The following is a 6,000-nucleotide window of genomic DNA, read 5'->3' as shown; positions in this document are numbered from 1 at the left end:
CCTTTGGCCAGCATTTGGACAGGAGGGGGGCTGTCCTAAGCATAGCAGAAGGTTTAGCAGAATCCCTGGCTTCTACCCACCAGATGTCAGAAGCACTTCCCTTCCCTTTAGCACCAATTGAAATATGTATCTACAAAAAACTGTCCCCAAGAGCCAAAATCACACTCAGTTGAGAACCACTAGGCTAAACGGGAAGGAGCTAAAAGTTAGTAGCAGAATTCATTGTATGAGATGCTTATGTATTGCATATAATTATGCTTGAGTCAACAATGTAGGAAATTCTTTGTTTATTTATTTGACAGAGAGAGACAGAGAGAGAGAGCAAAAGTAGACAGAGTGGAAGGCAGAGGGAGAAGGAGAAGCAGACTCCCCGCTGAGCAGGGAGCTCTATGCGGGGCTCCATCCCAGGACCCCGGGATCATGACCTGAGCTGAAGGCAGATGCTTAACCGACTGAGCCACCCAGGTGCCCCTGTAGGAAATTCCTGATAGTTCTGTACATAAAGTACACCTAGGTTCATACTTTCTGAAGGTCAGAATTAAAGAATTTCTCAAAGTTTGTTTAGAATTAGATAGACCTGATTTGAATTGGTCCTTCTTGACCATTACATTTAAAATCCTGGTGATTATAGAGAATGTCCATGTAAGCAGCTCCCCTAACAGTGCCTGAGCCTGGCTTGGTTAGCACCGAAGTTACTCATTACCCGTTGACGTACCAGATGAGACTAGTAAAAGCACTAGTCAAATGTGTGATGCAGGCAGTGGGCATTATATGTTTCTTTATTCAACAGATTATTATTGGGCAGCTACCATGTGAAATTGTAGTAGATTCTGGGAAAACAATAGTGTAAAAAGAAAGGTATGGTCTCTGCCCTCATAAACAAGTAGTTCGAATTCAAGTAGGAAGAAGGCTTTTGTGGTGCAAGACTCTTGTAAGGCTTCCTCCCAGAGACGTAAGAAACCAGTTTCACTGGGATTGGGGAGATATATATTTTTTACATATATATATATATATATTTTAAGATTTTATTTATTTATTTGAGAGAGAGAGCACGAGAGCAAGAGAGATTGAGAGAATGAGCGGAGGGAGGGGCAGAGGGAGAAGCAGACTCGCCGTGGAGCGGGGAGCCCAATGTGGGACTCGATCCCAGTACCCTGGGATCATGACCTGAGCCAAAAGGCAGACGCTTAACCAACTGAGCCACCCAGGTGCCCTGGGGGGATATTTTTAAGTAATTCTATAAGTATAAGCTTCAGACCATTTAGGAAATGACTGTTACAAGCTCCTAACATGGTCCCCAGTATACTTTTGGAGTCACTCAAGGAGGAGAGGGAAAAAAAGATGGCGAATCCCTGGAGATATGGCCAGTGTTAGAAACCCAACTTTGGAGAGAGAGGATTTTGTCTTCAAAAGGCAAATGAAGTAACTCTGATAATGGAGTCATGGTAGATAAGGGAGAGGCTCTTGGAGAGAATAAGATACAAGGAGTTCTGAAGATCATTTCTGCAGCTGAAAACCTTAGAAATTTTCTTCCAAATTTTTCCTCTTTATCTACCCACCTATTCACAAGTGGAAAAATATTTCCCCAGTATCGGTATATATGAGACATTGTGATCTCTGACACTTTGTACTTATTTTCTATTTAGTTATAAAAACTATTTCCTGGCTTCAGACAGCATTCTGTTCACTTTCTATCTGAATTTACTGTTTTGGTTTTTCATTAGAGGCTTTTAGATGACCAGTAAAAAAAGGGACAAATTGATGATGTGGTAACAATATTGTTCTATAAAAGTTTGCAATCTTTGTTGCATTTTTTCTTTTTTCTTTTTTTCTTTCTCTCTCTTTTTTTCTTTTTCTTTGCAGTAGGTAGCCCACCTGGAACAGATTCCCTTAATACCATATCCAACTGGACTATGGTAGGACTTTGTAGAAATATATGACATGCATGACCACAACGAAGATCATGGTGTCATGTGATGAAAGAAAACATTGCTACATTACCCATCATGAACTACTTTAATGTGATTTTCCATCTGTTCTGAGTATGCTATCAATAGCAAGGACATCCTCTGTCTAAAAGGATTTGAGGAGAATGAATGTCAAAAGTTACTTGGATCCAAAGCTTACTGCACTACACTTTCTGGCAAAAGATATACGTAGATATAGATGAAAAAAATATGCATTCATTGGATCCACAATGAATCCTTTCTGCTAGATAAGAAGATCTGTTTATATCACCAACAAGGAAATCCTTATGAAAGGAGCAATGACAGGGTGATTGCTTAGAATCTCCATCACTGGGAGAAGATGTTTAATGAATACTTTATAATTTGATATATCACTGATCCAAAACACAATGAGTGCTCTTACTTCCAAGAAACCTTCACTGGGCTCAAGTTTTAAAAGTTTTGAGTATGAGGTGTATCTCATGGGCTTGCCCCAAGTCTTATTTCACCCCAGTGTTTCTCTGTCTGCAGTATTATTCCTGAAGGAACCTTCTGGATAGTTTCATTAACCAAAGAGTCCTCATAAAAATAGATGGGTCAGAACTACCAGTATTAGATGAAGAACACCCTAGGAACTGTGCTAGAATTACAAGCCACTGGATTCTTAGGGGCAGCATGTTGCGATAGGTTTTGATTTCAGATGGTCTTGAATTTGAATCTCTTGAATGTCTGCTATATTCATTCATACTTGTGTCCATGCATTTACATCAATGAGTATGTAGTTAAGTCCCCAGGCCTTCATTTCCTGATCTATACAGTGGTGAGGATAATAGCTTCATTATCACTAGGTTATTATGTAAATACTCATGTTAATATATAAAAAATGCTTAGAAAGATTCCTGGTACACTATAATTATATTAATTATTGTCCTGATGAGAATATTAAGGCAATATGATCCAAAGCAGGGATCATTGCTTCCTGTAAGTGCATGAGGAGTGGATGCTATAAGGTCAGCACTCAAATATTTGTGAAATGAAATAGCCTGACACCTCCCTGCCACAAGATAGCTAGAAAGCTGAGACTAACTGAAAATTCAAATACTCTTTTACATGCAAAAGTAAGCTACCAAAAAAAATAAATAAGAGAAGTCTGCTATGGCCAGTAACAAACCAATATATGTCCAGGAAGCTCTGAAGCTACAGCCTTCCCTGGAAATGCCTTCTGATCCCAGAAGGACTGGAATTCAGGGTAATGGACATATCGATGGGCTGACCTAGAGACATATTTTACACCCTCACAGGAAGGGAAATTAGACTCCAGAACAATGCATATGCTAACACCTGTAAAGAAGAACACCCTCAGGGGCACCTGGGTGGCTCAGTTGGTGAAGCGTCCGCCTTCAGCTCAGGTCATGATCCCAGGGTCCTGGGACCAAGTCCTGCATCGGGCTCCCTGCTCAGTAGGGAGCCTGCTTCTCCCTTTCCCAATCCCCCTGCTTCTGTGCACTCTCTCTCTCTCTGTCAAGTAAATAAATAAAATCTTCAAAAAAATAAAATTTAAAAAAAAGGACACCTTCAGAGATATCTTGAACTGGAGAGTGTCCGTCCTGCAGAAGCAGACAGTGGTCATCTGCCATTAGCTTATGGGTGAAGAGGGGAATAAAAATGTGTTCCCTGAGAATTCACATGTATAAACCAGCCCTGGATTTGGAATCCACACAGTCTTCATAAAAACAAACAAACAGCACCAAAAAAAAAAAAAAAAAATCCCACAAATAATTTAAACTATACTGGTTGGTATACTACACTTGCCCGATGAAAGGAAACACAAAAAATACAAAGTTTCTAGACGCCCTTAACTAAGCCCTCAAAGAATTGCCAAAGAGATTCAAACATGTGAATTGAAAATAAAACAATTCAAAGAAACCAGCACCAAAAATCAGCAACAACAAACAACAGAATTTTTCCAATATATAGTAAGTATATTTAATATGTTTTAAGAAATCAAAAGGGGGAAAATGAAAGAGGGAAATAGACATTCAAAAGTAAATACAATAACATTTAAAATAATTAAAATATATTGATGCATCCGCAGTTAAAATAATCAATAGTCAGACAGCCTTCAAAAATATGTCAGCCAATGAATTTTACAAGACCCACATCTAATCATATATATATATATATGTATATATATAAAGCAAAACTTGACAGAACTAAAAAGAACTTGTATAAATTTAATGGAAAATTTTAACCCAGGCTTGTCATTAATCAAAAGACAAATAGAAATAAAGATAGAAAAAAAATGGGTTTAAATAAAACACTGTTTGCAGGTTTGAGCTTGATGAACATGGAACCCCAAATCCAGCAATTGCAAGATACACATAATTTTCAAGCAAATGCAAAAGTTTTACCTTGATTTGTAATTTTGCAAATCATAAGTCTCAACCAGTTTTAAATAGCAGTATCATATTACTGTGATCTCTGATCCCAACACAATTTAGAAATCAGTAGCACCAAATATGTGTTTTAAGTAAACATGTATTTGGAATCCACTACTCAATAACTCATGTATCAAAACTGAAATTGTAATGGAAGTACACAATGCCGCATGTTTGAGCTTGTAACCACCAATAACACTGAAAGACAGCGGAACACCAAATGAGATATGAAAAGCCCCAGAAATAGACCCTTGGTCCAAGATCCAACACGTCAGGGAGGAATGTGACAGATTCAGTGCACGGGGCTGGAAGCGGGCTTATCCATATCCAAAGGAGATGAAAGGGAAATTGGGTCCCTACTTCACAAGATCAAAAAATCAACCTCATATGGAATTAAGATGTAAATGTGAGTGCCAAAACTTTAAAACTTTATGAATACAGCCAGTAAGAGGCATTGGGATATGAGGGTGGGATTTCTTTAAGACAAGAAAAATGGTGCAAAAAATAAAGAACAGATGGATGGATTGTACTGTGTTAAAATTAAGAACGTGCAACTGTATTCACACTGAATCACCACAATGAAAGTGAAAAGGTAAGTCCCCAAACGGAAGATTATCTTTTTAGCCCTGTGCCTAGTACAGAGACTGAAACAGAATAAATGCTCCTAAGTCACTTGTTGAATTATTGAGAAGGAGGGAGGGAAGGGGGAAGGAGGAAGGAGGGGAGGAAGGAAGGAAGGAAGGAAGGAAGGAGGGAAGGAAGGAAGGAAGGAAGGAAGGATGGAAGGAAGGATGGAAGGAAGGAAGGAAGGATGGAAGGAAGGAAGGAAGGAAGGAAGGTAAGGGAGGGAGGAAAGAGGGGAGGGAGGGAGGAAGGAAGGAAAGGAGGGTGGGAGGGAGGGGGAAGGGGGAAGGAAAGAAGGAAGGAAGTCAAAAGGTAATGTTTTTCTGCTGACTCATCCAAAATAGGGCACTTAGTTCCCCCAGTACAGAAGACAGGTTTTCAATGGAGTTATTAACACTGTCTTGAAGGGTGCGCTTTGAAATACGTACATATACATGTAAGGTAGGGACTAGGCAAACACAGCAGCGTGTGACCCTAGGGCGCTCTTAGAACTGCGTGTGCCTCTTCAGTAGCTAGTACGTTCTAATGGGAAGGTCGAAAATCCATGGAAAGGAAAGAGGTTTGATGCCCTGAAAGCTTGAGATCAAATCCCCAATACTGCTTCTCACTAGCGGTGTGATTTTGAACATTCTACCCCACCTCTTTGCTTCTCAGTTTCTGCATCTGCAAAACCTGGATAATCTGTGGCATATAGTCTTGATGTGAGAATTAATGACTTTCAAGTAATATGTCTGAAACACCTCAGACGGTAACAGGTGCACAAGCAGTGCTCAGAACTGTTGGAGATCCTCATCCAGGGGTTTGAACTCCAGACTTCACTCACATCAACATACTGCCCCAAATACCTAAGCAACCAGAGACCGCCACATTTCCTTCCAACCCGGGGTATCTAGGAAGCAGCCGAGAACATTCAGGAACTCAGGGCTTTGCCCATCTTGCCATCCTAGTGAATGAAAGCCTGAGTGAGGCTAAGCCAGCAACTGGGCTTTTCT

This window comes from Zalophus californianus, chromosome 8 (genome assembly GCF_009762305.2).
Source record: "Zalophus californianus isolate mZalCal1 chromosome 8, mZalCal1.pri.v2, whole genome shotgun sequence".
NCBI lineage: Eukaryota > Metazoa > Chordata > Mammalia > Carnivora > Otariidae > Zalophus > Zalophus californianus.
Note: the sequence above shows the minus strand (reverse complement) of the source record.